Here is a 15,746-nt window from a genome sequence, read left to right on the forward strand (position 1 = left end):
TGCCATGTCCAAAGCCTTCCTGCAGCGAGGGCAGACACCATCCATGTCACTTTGGCACAGTAAACAAATGGCTCGGTCAAATCTGGCTGCACCATTTCCAGGTCTGGCCCTGCTGCAGGCACTGCTGAGGAATGTTCTCTTCCTCAAAATCAGACACAGCACTCACATCAAATTCACCCCTGGCTCTGCTTTCACAGCCCGACACTGAAGAGCTTCACTGCTGCTACCCCCCAGTCCCAAACTAGGGAAAGCCCAAAGCCTTCCCAAGGACGGATCAGCCCAGCCAGGTATTATTGACTAGAGCCTGAAGCTCTGCCCAGCTGTTTGCAGCTGCAAACCCCAACTACGTCAGGGGCTGAGCTCCTCAAGCCTGTGTAGGAGGGATGTGGGTTAAGCTGCCTCTGTACCTGGGCTGGAACAGGCTGGCTGGAGGGTTCAGGTGGGATGTGGAGAGGGTGGGGGTATGAAACTGTGTTTTCCCCCAAATTCCATGGGCTCTCAGCAGGTGCCACAAGAGCCAGCTCTGGACCCTTCCCCATGTGGGTTTGCTATGAAGAAAAAGAGACCTGGATGAAGCTGAGGTGCGGGCAGGAAGGCACCAGGGGGATCTTCACTTGGAGAATGAAATCTTCTAAGGCATCTCCCCAGATGAAGATTTTGGCTGGCGTGGAGTTGGGGGGGGGTTGGGCCTCTCCCAGGTCCCTGCTGCCCACCCCCAGCTCGCACCCTCCTTGTCTGGCTCCCGTGACCTTCCCCACGCTCCCTGCAGCTGGACAGCACGTGCTGTGCTTGTTCCCTGTGCTGTGTCCTCTCCTGCCCACCTGGGAGGCTGCATCCCAACAATCCCATAAAGCTGGATGTGGGATGAGCAACTTCCACCTCGCATTGCAGGGACCAGTGATGGAGTGGGGAGCTCAGCATCCCCATGCCTCAGCACAGCCTTTCCCTTGGAATTCCCAGTGGCTCCGGGGCCAGCTCAGGACATGGCAGCCCTGTGCAGGGGATGTGCCTGGGCTGATGGGAGATGGGACAGGGCCAAGCCAAGGTCAGGCAAGGTGACAGCGACACTGCAGGGCAGGGCTTGGGAGGGAGCCACGGGACCCCGGCGTCGCTGCAGATGGGAGCTCTCCAGGGCCATCTGCCCACGCTCTGCTGGCCCTGCCCGGGCAGGCAGCAGGGATTTGGCAGCAGGGAGAAGGGAAGGCCAAGGCTGGGGAATGCTCTGACAGTTTGGGCCCCACTGCTGGTGTCTCACAGCCCCCCGGGCACTGTGTGTTCCAGCACCCTGTGCTCTGCTGCTGCCACCCATGAGCCAAGCGTTCCCTGGAGAAATCAGCCTCCCTTGCCTCCTCTGTTCCACTCATTTGGGATTTCTTCTTAAACACAGCAGTCACCTGGCATCATTTACTGGCCTCCTTAGAGTAACAGCTGGAAAAGGACATTTGAACCATGGCTGTTAATGTTTCATCCTCCCCCTCCCTGCACTCCAGCAGGGCACTCGGTGCCACGTCCAGGTGAAATCCAGCAGAGCTGGAAATCAGCTCGGGAACAGCCCAGCTCCACAACTGGGGAGCAGAGTGGCCTCTCCAGCCACCATCACTTGGATGCACCATGGAGAATCCAGCAGGGCTGAGTCAGAGCAGAGCAGCTTGGTGATGTGTCTGGTCAGAAACACCCACACAGCACACACATGTTCCTGCTTACAGACAGAGATTCCAACAACCATTGCTGGCATCGGCAGCATTTCCACAGCTCTGATTTCACTGTTTAGCCCCCAGCTCACAACTGCCACAAGATGGGCTGGAGTTGGAAAAGAGAAAAGACAGAAAGCAGCAAGGAATAATACTTGGACATGAATAAATGAACGTATAAAGGGGTTCTTCACCTCCAGGACACCAGAAAACACCAAGGACAGAGTATTAGGATTATCCCTGTTTTCTGCAAGGGAAACTGAGGCCCAGACAGGAGAGGTGTGGGGTGAAGGGGTGTGTGCCTCCAGCCTCAGCAAAGCCTCCAGAGACATTGCAATGGCACTCCCAGCTCCAAATGCCCCCAAAGACACAAGGAGACTTAAGGATGAGATTGCCAGGAGTAAGAATTCTCCTTCCATCCCTCCTTCCTTCCACCCTTCCTAGAATCACAGAATGATCTGTGGTGGAAGGGGCCTTAAAGCCCATCCCATCCCATCCCATCCCATCCCATCCCATCCCATCCCATCCCATCCCATCCCATCCCATCCCATCCCATCCCATCCCATCCCATCCCTGACACAGGCAGGGACACCTCCCACTGTCCCAGGTTGCTCCAAGCCCCATCCAGCCTGGCCTTGGACACTTCCAGGGATCCAGGGGCAGCCACAGCTTCTCTGGGCACCCTGTGCCAGGGCCTCCACACCCTCACAGGGAACAATTTCTTCCTAATATCCAACCTAAACCTACTCCCTTTCCCTTTTCCTTGGTTCCTTCCTTGGTTCCTCTGTGCCATCCCCCTCTGCACAGGGAGAGCCCCTGTGAGTCCTCAGGGGACAGCAGTGAAGCCACACCACGGTGCCCCCAGAGCACATCCATCTGCACCCAGGCTGGGCTCTCAGCACCCTCAGACCATCATCCTGCACCCTGACCCTCCACACACCCCTGCAACCTGGGATTTACCCAGGATTCTCCAAAGGTTCATCCCTCTGGGCACAAGGGCACCTGTGTGCCACTGCCGGGTGAGAAGAAAATACAACAGGGATTAACTGAGCTTTGCACCCCAGAGAGTCAGGGACCTCCTGTGCCAGTTCTGAGAGGTGCTGAGGACCACTCCAAGGTCCCAGCGAGCACCCACACCCCAGGACAGGCTGTGCCCACCTGCACATGCCCCTGTTCCATGCTGGGAGGGGGATGGATGCTAACAAACTCCTCTCCCTGCCTCTGCTGCTCCTCTCTTCCCGTGACAACACACCTGGCAGCAATGTCACACACTGTCCCTGCTGCTGCCAGCATGCAGGAATCCCTTAAAAATACCTCTATTCCACCCAGAAACAGCCCAAGGCTGGCACTGGTGTGCTGATAAGCTGTCCCCTCGCTGCTCTCAGTGCCTTGTTTGCCAGAGTAGCTGGTTAATTGAGAGCCAGGTGGCTGCAAACCCCAGGGGCCCCGTGTGAGTGACGAACTGTCACGGGAGGAGAAGGGAAAGCGAAGAAAGCAAAGCCTCGGCACCCCCGTGTCCTGCAGGAGCTCTTTGTGGCGGTGTGGCGGCAGCAGCCGGGCTGTTCTCCCCCTCTCATCACATCTGCTCACAGGAGGGGAGATGTGCTTTTATATCCTGCCCACTTCTCCTCCCAGTAACACCAGCAACACGTTTTTCCAGCTTGGAGGTTTGACGAATGCAGACATCCTGCAGGGAGCTCCAGCGCGCAGCAGAGGGACAAACTTGGTCCCTGCCAGGTTTGGGGCAAATTTGGCATTTGGGGTGTTGGAAAAAGCATTAGCAACCTGTGCCTTGCCAGCACGGATGGATGCTCCAGCCTGTGGAGCTCCAGTGGGAGTGGGGTGCACCTTGTTTCAGGTCCTTTTAACCATCTCAGGTGCTCCAGCACAGGGCACACCCCAGTCCTGACCTCACTGTGTTTTGGAGGTTGCCCTCGCTGCTTTCATCCCAAATCTTTCCCGAACATCTTTCTTGCCACTTGCAAGGGAGCAGCACAGAAAACTTTTGGAATTTGATGGTGACAAAACTCTAAGTAGGGTTGTTGTGACAGGACACAGGGGAATGGTTTTAAACTGAAAAAGGGTCAGTCTATATTGGATATCAGGAAGAAATTCTCCCCTGTAAGGCTGGGGAGGCCCTGGCACAGGGTGCCCAGAGAAGCTGTGGCTGCCCCTGGATCCCTGGAAGTGTCCAAGGCCAGCTTGGACAGGGCTTGGAGCAGGCTGGGATGGTGGGAGGTGTCCCTGCCCATGGCAGGGGGTGGAATGAGATGAGCTTTAAGGTCCCTTCCCACCCAAACCATTCTGTGTTTCTATGAACTTAAAGACTAAATCAGAAGCATTACACTGGAAGACAAAAATCCACCAAGGGAGTGATTTGCACTTTCTTGCAAGTGGCCAGAAAGATGATTTTTAGGGAAGGCCTGGGCAGTTAACATTCCCTAGCACAAACTGGCAGGTCTGTCCCACAGGGAAGATCTCACTTAGGGAAGCCATCAAGCTTCTCCTTGGCTCTGAGGGGTTTAGGAGAATCACAGGATCACAGAATGGCTGGGTTGGAGGGGACCTTAAAAATCATCCTGTTCCTCCCCCTGCCATGGGCAGGGACACCTTCCACTGTCCCAGGCTGCTCCAAGCCCTGTCCAACCTGGTCTTGGACACTTCCAGGGATCCAGAGACAGCCACAGCTTCTCTGGGCAACCTGTTCCTGTTTGGCTTTTCTTTCCCTTTAAGCTGAAAAAAGGAAGTTTTGAAGAGAAACACAGCCAGCTGTGAGACAGGGGATTGCCCTGCTCAGCTCCATTGGCAACACAGAGCTGCACAAGCCCTGGGAAGCACAGTCCCTGGCACCTCCAGTGCCAATCATTCCTCCCTGGAGAGCCCTGAGTCATTTCCTAGTGAGTCCCCAAACACGAGAGCCGAGCTCGGAAGCGTTGGTTTAATAACCAACACAAACCCTGCAATCTTTTCAATAACTCCTGAGTCCCCAGCAAGTCCTGCACAGAAACCTGGAGGGCTCAGCCCTCCTCGGAGAGAGCAGGAAGATCCTGCTCGCTGCTGCGTGCTCCAATAAACAGAATAAACTGGCAGGAAACCAGTGCTTGGGTTTTCTGGGGAAAACAGCTTCAATCTTCCCAAACACGAGTCTTAAAGGACTGGGAAGTTATTAAAAAAAGGGGTAGACAAAGATGTCACAATTTTTAGACTGGTTCTGCAGGCCCAGGGCTGTCTTTTGGGGGAATATTTGTTGTGCTGGGAGCTGGGAGGGCTGGAAAGCTGGAGATGAGCTCAGCAGGAGCAGACTGTGAAGCTGTGGGGTCTCTTTGCAAACCTTGTTCCGCCTGTAAAGTGCAACCAAGCACATCCCAGTAAGGGAGGATCCTTTCCCTGCAGACAGAGCAGCTCCTCAGGTCCCTCGAGTGCCATTTTGGGCCGTCCCCTCTCCCATAGGACAAGGGGCTCCTTGTACAGGGCCTGGGAATTTGTCCCAACGCTTCCCAGGGCTCCAACTTGCACACCATGGAATCATTAAGGTTGGAAAAGATCTCTGAGGTCATCAGGTCCAAGCATCCACCCAGCACCAGCACCAGGCCCACCACTAAACCATGGCCCCAAATGCCACATCCACATGCTTTTTGATCATTTCCAGGGATGGTGACTCCACCCCTGCCCTGGGCAGCCTGTCCCAATGCTTGACAACCCTTTCCATGAGGAAATTTTTCCTAACATCCAATCTAAACCTCCTGTGGCACTACTTGAGGCCACCTCTGGCATCACTCCAGAGGCTCAGGCTCTGGCAGTGGCAGTCCCTGACCTCCTGGTCCCATGGGGGTGCACCAAGCCCCTGCTGGGGACCCCTGGCTGTCCCCCCACCCCTACCCCCTCTCCATGGCCAGCCCACCCCATCAGGGCTGTGTGGCTGGAGCTGAGATGCAGAAGGCACCAATGCAGCCCCTGTGCATCCCCACTGACCCCCAGATACCTCCTGGGAATGTGGGGACCACGTCCTGCCCGAGGACAGGGGCTCCCCCCTGAGCAGGCAGGCTCAGGTTCAGCCCAGCTGCCACCCTGTGTTTTCCCTGGGGGAAGGAAATGCTGTTCACACCTGACCTGCAGGGTCAGCTGGCACTCCTCAGGCTGGGGACAGCCCTCAGGGGCAGGGGCTGTGATGCCTCTTGTGAAGAATGAGACAACTCTTTGTAGAAATTAAAACAATTTATTAAAACAGAAAAATTGAAAAATTGCAAAAACTAACAAAATATAAAAATTTGGGATCCTAGTGGCTCAAGAGGTATGCCCCAGGAGCGCAGGGATTCAGGAGCTTTTGGCTTAAGGCAGCTCTGAACCTCAGGTAGAGAAAAAAAAAAAACTTGCAGTCTAGGCTGGTCAAAAAGAAATCTATTTCTAAAAGCCCCTAGAAAGGGGTAGGTTTCTCCAGCACTGCCTTAGCAAGCTGGAGAGGATGGGAGAATGAGAATGACCACGTGTTTTTTCTTCCTTTTATAGCTTTTGCTCCGCCCACAGTCCGCCCACAGCCCACCCCTTTGGTTCAAGGCGATTGGTGCTCTCCCTTTGACAGACCATCTCTGTCCACCAATGGCTCTTCCTGGTCAGAGGGGTGATATTAGTTGAGATAAGGGTCAGGTGCTTACGGGGGCTGGGCTGTTTGTTGCAACTGGGGTTTTTTAAAATCTGCCTTGAAACCAAGATACAAGTAAAACATAAAAAAATACATCCAACACATCTTAAAACACTTGTAAAGGTATACAGTAAACACAGGAAGACCATAAAAACTTGATTAGTGTACCTGGGCTGATGGGTTAATTTTAACATTCAATTTAAAAATGTTAAGCTCAAAATTAATTAAAGCACTTAATATGCAAAGACCAAGCACAAATAGGGATTTCATGTATGACACCTCTGCACCCCCGGTCATGGGAGAGCAGCCGGACATTCCCAGACATTCCTGCCTCTGCAGGCACCTGGATACTCCCAGGGACCTGGGGCTCCCATCCCCGTTCATAACCTGACCTCACTGCCTGCTCCACTCAGTTTATGGGGTGGGTGATGGGGGGAGCTGCTCCCCACCCTGTTCCCCTTCCCCACGCTCAGGTGGAGGCTGCACCATCCCAAACTCGGACTGAAAACACGAAGGGAGAGCAACCAGGCAGGCCTGGCTCCTCAGGGCACACACACTCCCTGCAGGACGTCAGCAACAATCCAGCCTGACCCCCAAGGCAGATGTGGGTCCTGCAGGAGGGCTGCCTCCAGCCCCTGATCCTGCCTCATTCCCAGCACGGCCGACGCACGGGGAATTTGCACTGGGAGCATCCTGGCCTGGAGCTGCTCCAGCACAGCGTCCCCACAGCACCTGGCTGATGGCACCTGGCTGATGGCACCTGGCTGATGGCACCTGGGCTGCTGCCTCTGTGCCAGCGGCAGCATCAGCTCCTTTAACCCCCAGGAGGAGCAGTGATGGCCCCACAAATCTGGGATTCAGTGCTGGCTGATGCAGGGCTGTCTGTGCCTGGACACTGGGGACAGAACTGGCTCCCCTCCAGCCTTCCTTCAACTCTCCACCTCACTGTGCAGAGAGCCTCCTTTTTGAATTTTTAATTAAAACAAGTCATTTCAAACTGGAGAAATCCTGCCAATCCTTTGAAAAGCTGGCTCTGGTTTAAATGTCTGAAATCCTCCATAACAGAGCCATAAATAATCAATAGCTGCCTAAATAGTATTTAATCAGCTGTTAAAGGTACAATGGTCACAAAGTCTATCGGGTCAGCACTTAGTTTATAGCTGTGGCTCATTACCATCTGTCCTATGTATTATTTATGTCTGTAGAAGCTTAAAAACCTATTCATTAGAGCCTGAAATCCTTCCTAATAAGTGTGATAAAGGATGACCTAGAGCTGGACAATGAGAGGCATCCAAGGAGAGCCCCTGCAGCAGCCCTGCTCCTCACCCTGCCTTGTGCCTACACATCTGGGGCTGCCCCAAATGCTGCACAACTCATTGCACAGGTGTGGGGTCACGCCAGAGCTGCTCATCTGCATCCCCTCTGGAGATTGTGCTGTACCCCAGAGAACCAGGGAGTGGTTTGGGTTGGAAGGGACCTTTAAAGATTGAGTTATTCCACCCCCTGCCACGGGCAGGGACACCTTCCACTATCCCAGGTTGCTCCAAGCCTCATCCAACCTGGCCTTGAATATTCCCAGGGATAGGGCATCCATCAACTGCATCTGCTTGACAAGGCTGAAGTTTTGTCTTTGAAAACATTTTCTCCATGAAAATGTATTTTAAATTAAGGCACTTTTCTCCTAGAAGCCCTCCCTCCCCAAACAGGAGCATCCTTTCATTGCAGAATATGCAACAAGTGGAGTTTTCAGCAGTCTCTGCTTCCAATCATTGCAGAAATCTCTTGTGAACAGACCAACGTTCTTTTTGACAGAAGCAAAATAAATTTTAAAGGTCAATTGAATCAGATAAGCCCAGTCTGGCAGCCCTTTCAGATGCAGAATTCCATGGATAACATTTAGGTTCTGCTGGAGAACAGAAACAAAATTCTTTGGAGGAAAGAATCTTCAAAAGAAAGAAAAAAAAAGGGGGGAAGAAAATGAAAAGGAAACAGCAATTAAATAGAATGTCATCCGTAATCCCACCAGTGCAAAACCTGGTGATTACCTACCAGGCACTGGACAATGCTACATGCACTAATCTAATTAAAGGCCTTTTTTACAGGCAGCTGAAGGCAGCTCATTAGTGTGTAACCGAGATGCTCATTAATGGCTGGCCACGACTAATTTCTTGAGAATTATTCTTTAATTCTTTATCATTCCCAGCCTAACAAAAAACCACAATGTTTCCATCCCCCTCTCCCACTCCCACGGGTTCTGATGTTCCTTAACGAACACCCCCCGCCCGGCCTCACTGTTGTTTGAACAGCAAGTGATTGATTTATTGATGAGGGAAACCAAGGGAAGTTTCTGGGAAGTTTCTTGGCTGGTAATGACCTGGCCTTGGTGCTGCTGCTCTCAGCACCTCCCACACGTGGCAGGATGAGCAGGGCTCCCAGCCTGGCCACAGAGGAGCCTCCTGCCCTGATCCATGAGCCCAGGGCTCTCCTCCTCCTCACACAAACCCCTCTGGCCACATCTGAGAGCTCTCCCAGGCTCCAGGGTTGGGCCACATCCTACCCTTCCCAGGCCAGGTTCCTGTGGGAAGGACATGTGGATCTCTCACCACAGGGCAACGCTGAATTAGAGGGAAAAGCTGGGCTGCAGGAAGGCCCCCATTTCATGCTGCCAATTAATTTAATTTAACTGCCTCCAGGGCCACCCAGCTCCCAAAGAAGAGCTGCTGCAGGTCAAGCTTCACTGATGGAATCCCTTTTTGAGCTCCACTGGTGCCTTAAATCATTGTGGTTGAAAAAGACCTCCAAGATCATCCAAGTCCAACCATTAACCTCATCTCCTAAGCAGAGGTCCTGCATCACGATGCCACAGCTCCTTTAGCACTCCAGTGCTGCTCTTCCCAGCCAAACTGGTCCTGCTCATCCCCCAGGCCACCTCTGCCAAGCCAGGAGGGCTGTGGCTGGTCCTTCTGAGTGACTGAGCAGAAATCAGGGATTTCCTGTCCCTCGGGATTTTAGCACAGCCCCAAGTGCCAGGAGACTGGGCAAAATCATGAGCTGAGGACAGCAGGACAGTCACCACCCAGACCAAAGGGGTCCCAGGGACCCAGACCAAACTGATCCTTCAAAATGCTTGTCCCTGTTCTCCTGCAGGGAAAACCACCTGACTGTCCTCCCACCTGCTAAAGGACTTCATGTCACAGGTGCCACCACAGCCACTCACTCCTGGAGACTGGGCTGGTGCCAGGGGGAGCAGGACATGGGGTGAGGAGCCTCAGGGAGCCTCAGCGAGAACCTTTACCAGCTGAGGGTTTTGCCCTGCTCCTTTCCTCTCTCTGAGTTAATTACCAGCTGATTGCCTTTCACAATTATTTCAGACACTTCCAATATGCAGAATGACATGAAGTATTAAGACATAAATCTCTGTGGAGTGGCTGGGATGTGGCTCCCACTTCACTTCTGGTTGGATTTGCTGAGGTTTGGTTGTCTAAATGCCAAATCTCTCAGTCTCTGAGGCTCCACAGAGATTGGGGAGGCACCCTCTTTCCATGGAAAGCATCTCAGGTGGGAGAAGGAGATCTGGAGAGTGGCTGAGCTGCTCAGGGGGTCAGCTATAGCGAGGCCTATGGTCGTAGCCATTCCTTTTTCTCCTGAAAAATAACAAATCCTGCTCCAGATCCACTGGCCTTTGCCTCTCCCAGTTCTACATGGATGCAAGGACTAAAGCAAAGCCTGGCTTTGCAGAGAGTGCTGTGCTCCCCTTGGGGACTGATGGTCTGGGGATTTCCCTGCGACGTCAGCGGGCTCTGGGCCAAAGCTGAGATCAAAGCACGTCATCTGCTGCTCTCATGCTCCATCAGCATCAGCCTGCCAGTCGTGCATGCCAGGATGATGGGTCACAGCTGGGAGAGCTCTTGGGACTCTCTGCTGATGCTGCTTTCATCCCTTCATTCCCTGCCAGCCCTTCTTGGGGACTGCATTCAGCTCCCACAGCAGGGGCTGAAGACACAGACCCCCTTTTAATAATCCAGCAAGATTAGTAGCCCATCACTGTTTGTTGATTATGGTCATTCTTTTCTGTAAATGAAGTTTAAAAGTCATCAACAGATTTGTCAGCTGTGACTTATGAGCCCTTCTCACTGTAGGGGAGTGAAGCAATGACAAATCCCCTCCACCAGCACCTCATCTGTTATGTGTTAGGAGTTGCCACGCTCCAATTACCAGGGGCCCCCAGAATCCATAAACAAAAGCTACAGAAATGTCCTCACAGCTGCTGGGACCATCCCTCAGAGCTGGTGACTTCCCTGCCACAGCCCCAGCCTCAGGGACCAGGGACACGTGGCCTTATTGATGTTAAGCAAGCCCTGGGCCCAGCTTTGGGGAGGTGGGGATCTCCCACCCAGGAGATGTGGCTGAAGGGCTGCAGGAGCTGAGGGCTGCAGCCCCTGGGAGTGTCCCCCATCCAGGGAAGCTCCTCCTGATGATGATGAGGAGCACGGAGAGCTTGCTGGGAGAGCAGCTGGAGGTGTACACAGTGCTGGGGGTGCAGACCCTTCTGGCTCTGCTCTGGGATGGAGGTGGCTCCCCATGGATCATCCTGATGGAGGCATCCCGGTAAAGCCCGATTTCCCTGCCAGGGTAGGGCAGGCTCTGTGGGGACTCTGCAGCTCCTCACCAACACGGGATGCTCAGCTCTGCCCTTCCCATGGGGTGCTGAGCAGCTTCCCCACACCAGGCAGGCTCTCCTCCTGCTCCCACTTATAAAGGCTCCAAACACCACGGGCTGCTGGCCCCTGAGTCCTGGCAGCTCTCCAGATCTCTGTAGATCCTTTCCCTAGCCCCAGTGTGGGGTTACATACAAAGCTGGAGCCTCCCAGCCTCTCCCAGTGCCACACGTCACATGTCAAACTGCCTGAGTGGTGCCAGGGGACCCTGGAGAGCTTCTTGTTGACACAACAGTTTATAAAATCAATTAGATCCCATTAAATGGCAATTTGGCCCTCATCACACTCAGCCTCCTCTGGGAGAGGGGTAATGGCCCATGGACATTTCCTGTTTGGCTTTAATTTGTTGGGCCTGGTGGAGGGAGCACTCACAACAGCAAACCTTGTTTTCCTAGGCAACAAAACCTGTCACTAAAACCTCTGAGACCAGCTTCTCTCCAAATTTCCTCTCCCAGAGCCCTCTGAGGTGTCCTGGGGCAGCCACATCAGAGCAGGGATGTGGCACTGCACTTGTGGGGCTGCCACGATGGACCAGACAGGTGTCAGCAGCTCTGTCTTGCATCTGGCAGTGGCCAACACCCAAGCCCTGCCTGTGACACCAGCAGAGGTGACAAAGAACAGCCTTTGACTGCCCCGTGTGTGCCTGACATCCTCACACCCCAAAACTGATCATCCTTCTTCATTCACCCTCACTGACCACACGTGAAAGCAGGCAGGGATTTATCCTGTTAACCCTATATTACCCTATTTAACTCAGTCAAAACTGACCTTTTACCAGCAAACCTGGCTGCCTGGGACTGTGCCTTCCATCACTGATGCACAGACCCTTGGGGGCTCACCCAAGCCTGCGTGACTTTCAGCTCTGTTTGCTTTCCTGGCCGTGCAGGGCATCTCTGACTGTCACAAAGAGCTGTGAGCAGAAACAGATCTGTCTGGACACGGCTGCTCCACAATTATTCATTTTAACAGTAGCAGTCGCTGGGAAAGCAGCAGAAGAAGAATGATTTCATTTTTGTAACCTTGAGTTCCCCCTGCCCTGCTTGGATGAGTTTGCCTCTGTCATTTCCATCCCCCAGGAATGCAGGCCCCACACTGCTCCTGCTCCAGAGCATCTTCCACACGTGCTGAAGGCTCCGTCTCAGCTCTCAGATGCCCAGGGCTTGTTCCAGTGTGATGGATGATGAACCCCCAGGGAATCTGGGATTGACCCTCATGGATAAACCCTGAGCAGCCAACCCAAACTCATTTCCTCTGGTGAGTGCTCATCTGCAAGTGCTAAATGAGCTGCTGTGAACTGTGCCCCTGTTTCTCCTCACAAAACACCAGAGGCCCAGCCCTGGCTCAGTGATGAACTGAAGCTGATGCAGTCGAATGGGGAAATTGAGCTGGTTTATGAAATTTTGTGGTTCACTGTAGTGGGATATCAGCCTTTCCCTCATCTTCCACTATGTCAGGGTGCTAGTTGTGCATGGGAACACCCTCCTGATGCACCCACAGCCACGACACCCATAAATCCTTGTGACACTCCTGCTCACGCTCTGGTTCTGGGAAAGGCAGGGAATTATGCATTTATACTTTACAGAAGAGTCTGAGACATGCCAACACCTCGGTACCACCCATGGTTATTGCTTAGGAACTCACTGCTGCACACTGCCAACAGCAGGGACAGAAAAATGAAGAAAATGCCATTTTGAAGTGTTTTCCTAACCCCACTCCATCCACAAGGCTTTCATTCTATTAAATTAGTGACAGCTGCTTGGTTCTTTGCAGGTGAGGTCTGTAATGGCAGCACTCGGCACTCCCATTTAATGGCTGTACTGGGAACTCCCTGGTGACCAGCACTTTCTCCTGGTGCTAGGTGGCTTTGTGAAACTCATTTTGATTTTGTGAACCACAACTCCCCACGATGCCTTTGCAGTGGAGAACAGCAAACGTACCCCAAACATTGCAGAATCTTAGGATTATTTGGGCTGGAATATCCTCTAAGATCATCTCACCCCTAGCCCATGTCCCTTAGACATGACAGGAATAAAAAGTGTTCATTTAAAAAATGCTTCTTTTTTTTTTTTTTTGTTAGAAACCAAACTAGTGAAGAGGGTGAGGGAAGAACTTGTAATGGTGGTGTTTATCTCCCTGGCTTTGCAGAGGCATTGGCCACAGCACTCCCTGCCCAGACGACCTCTCGCTCCCGAGCAGAGAGGAGTGAGCATCCCTGCAGTCACCTCCTCCAGAGTTAGTGAATTCCTCGTCTGTGTGGCTCACACAGGCTCTGGGACTGCCTGCCAGTTCAGGATGACATTTCAGACTGGGAGGGCTCTGCATGATGAGCATTAAGACAAGGAGATGAAAACCTCCCCCTCTGGAGCACCCATGGGAACACCTTCCATGGGAAAGCTGGGAAAAACCCTCTTTTTGTCACCTCTCTTTAACCTCCCCGTGCCATAGCCCACCGGAGTTGCTTTTTGGGTTCAAGATGAAGCCATGAATGTTTGCTCATGGCTGTGAATCACCTGAAAAGCAGCCTGTAAATGCCAGGGATGGCACTGATACCTGCCATAGATAACGTCTGTAGGGTCATTAATGCTGATCACCCCAAAGACGTCTGAGATACACCTTGTCCAGTCAAGAGGGATCATTTTACAGCAAGATCCTAAAATGGGTTTTTGGAGATAAAGAGGTATCAAAAAACTTAGACTTCTTAAGTCGTTTGTCTTGGGGCGTGTGTTTTTCACTCTGAGATCTGAACATTGACTCTGAGAGCTGGCTGAGGGCTGGAGGTGCCATTATGGAGCCATGACAACACCCAGCAGCTGGAGGATGAGGCCAGACAAAATCAGATTATAAACCAGGTGAAACACTCCATGCTGGGGGTAATCAGCCTAAGAGGCTTCTTGCTTTGACAGATCCTCTGTTGCTTTTAAAGCAAGGCAGATGATCTTCCTAAAAAACCTGCTGCCTCTTACGTGTTCCTTTAATATGGAATTCAGGGCAGTCCCAGGGCCTGATTTACACAGGTGGTCAGATTAAGGGATAATTTGACTTAATACATTTATTCAGCAACTTATCACACACATGACAGCTCATGCACATGGTGCTGTCTCCCTCCAGCTTCACATCCAGAGGGGTTCTTCTCCCTTTGCCAGCACCAGGACATCCTGGCAGAAGCAGGTGGTCTAGTTGCCTTGCTAAAGCTTGTGGTAGTTCTAACTCTTCATCTAAAATATCTAAGAATGTGCCTTTGGCTGTTAAATTACAATTCCCTCCATTTAAAGGATGTTTAGAACCTACTTTACATTCTCTTTGAAATTAAATCCACTTTTTTGTTCATTTTTGGACAGCCACTATCACCAGACGAATCCCAGTTTCAGTCCCCCACCAGGAAAGTTGGCATTACTGAAACTGAGCAGGGAAGAGACACTCTGGTGTTTTGTTCAAGGTTCAATTCTCATTGTGAACCAAAACCTGGGAGTTTAAACTTGAGGTGGCCAGGTACAGAATCTGAGATGGGTGCTCTGAACTGCCCCTTTTCTGGTTCATGAGCTGTCACCTACCTGTGTGCCCACACAGAGACCGGCTCCTGATGGAATTACAGACCTCTGCTCCACTGAGATCATAGACTCAGACTGGGTTGGGTTGGGAGGGACCTTTAAAGGTCACCTAGTTCAACCCTGTGCCATGGGGAGGGACATCTTCAACCAGACCAGGTTGCTCAGGGCACTGTCCAGCCTGGCAATGAATGTTCCCAGGGATGGGGCAGCCACAGCTTCTCTGGGTGCCCTGTGCCAGTGTTTTACCACTCTTGTAAAAAACTTCTTCCTTATACCAAACTTAAATTTACCCTCCTGCAGTTTAGACCATTCCCCCTTGTCCTACTGCACCAGTGTCTCCCCATCTTTCTTACAGGCCCCCTTCAAGGCCACAACAGATTCTCCCCAGAGCCTCTGCTTGAAAAAGAAAGCCCAGAGCTCCCACAACTCCAGGACAGCAAATCCAGTCTCAGCTGCCCCAGGAGCTGCTCTTCCTGGCCAGTTCTTGGTGTCAGAGTTCCTGGTGTGGCTGCCCAGCAAAGCTCCTATAGGAAATGGCACCTTACAATGGTCCCACAACCAACAGGGCCTGAAGGGCTGAGGGAGATGTGAAAGGGAGATGTGATGTCCAGCAGGTCACCAAGAGGTGGCAAAGTCCCCACCAAGGCTCCCATTCCTCACGTCCCCAGCACCGCTCCTGTGCTTCCTTGTCACACTTGTGCTTCTTTGATGTGTCCCCTGCAACCTGCCAGGCTGGATGAGGGGACCTCTGAGCCCAGCCTGCTTGGCAAACTCTGCACAGCACTGCCAAATCTGTGATCCTCGCTCAGGCCAAAGTCCCTAGGATTTGAGACTGAGCTTTGCTAAAGCGAAGACCTAATGCAGGCTGAGAAAGTCGGGGCTGTTGAGGCTGGAAAGGAGAAGGTTGTGTGGAGACCTCCCAGCACCTTCCAGTGTGTGAAGGGGCTGCAGGGAAGCAGGAGAGCGACTCTTCCTCAGGAGCTGTGGGGACAGGACAAGGGGGGATGGGATCAAACTGAAAGAGGGGAAATTTAGGTTGGATATGCTGAAAAAGTTGTTCCCTGTGAGGGTGGGGAGGCCCTGGCACAGGGTGCCCAGAGCAGCTGTGGCTGCCCCTGGATCCCTGGCAGTGTCCAAGGCCAGGTTGGAC

At 52.6% G+C, this 15,746-nt stretch overlaps 1 protein-coding gene across 5 annotated transcripts in view; it reads right to left on the reverse strand.

Moving 5' to 3' along the window:
* RALY (RALY heterogeneous nuclear ribonucleoprotein) overlaps nt 1-15,746 on the reverse strand; it is a 119,772-nt gene that overhangs the window by 22,760 nt on the left and 81,266 nt on the right. The gene's annotated exons all lie outside the window — the stretch shown is intronic.

This window comes from Aphelocoma coerulescens, chromosome 20 (genome assembly GCF_041296385.1).
Source record: "Aphelocoma coerulescens isolate FSJ_1873_10779 chromosome 20, UR_Acoe_1.0, whole genome shotgun sequence".
Classification (NCBI taxonomy): Eukaryota; Metazoa; Chordata; class Aves; order Passeriformes; family Corvidae; genus Aphelocoma; species Aphelocoma coerulescens.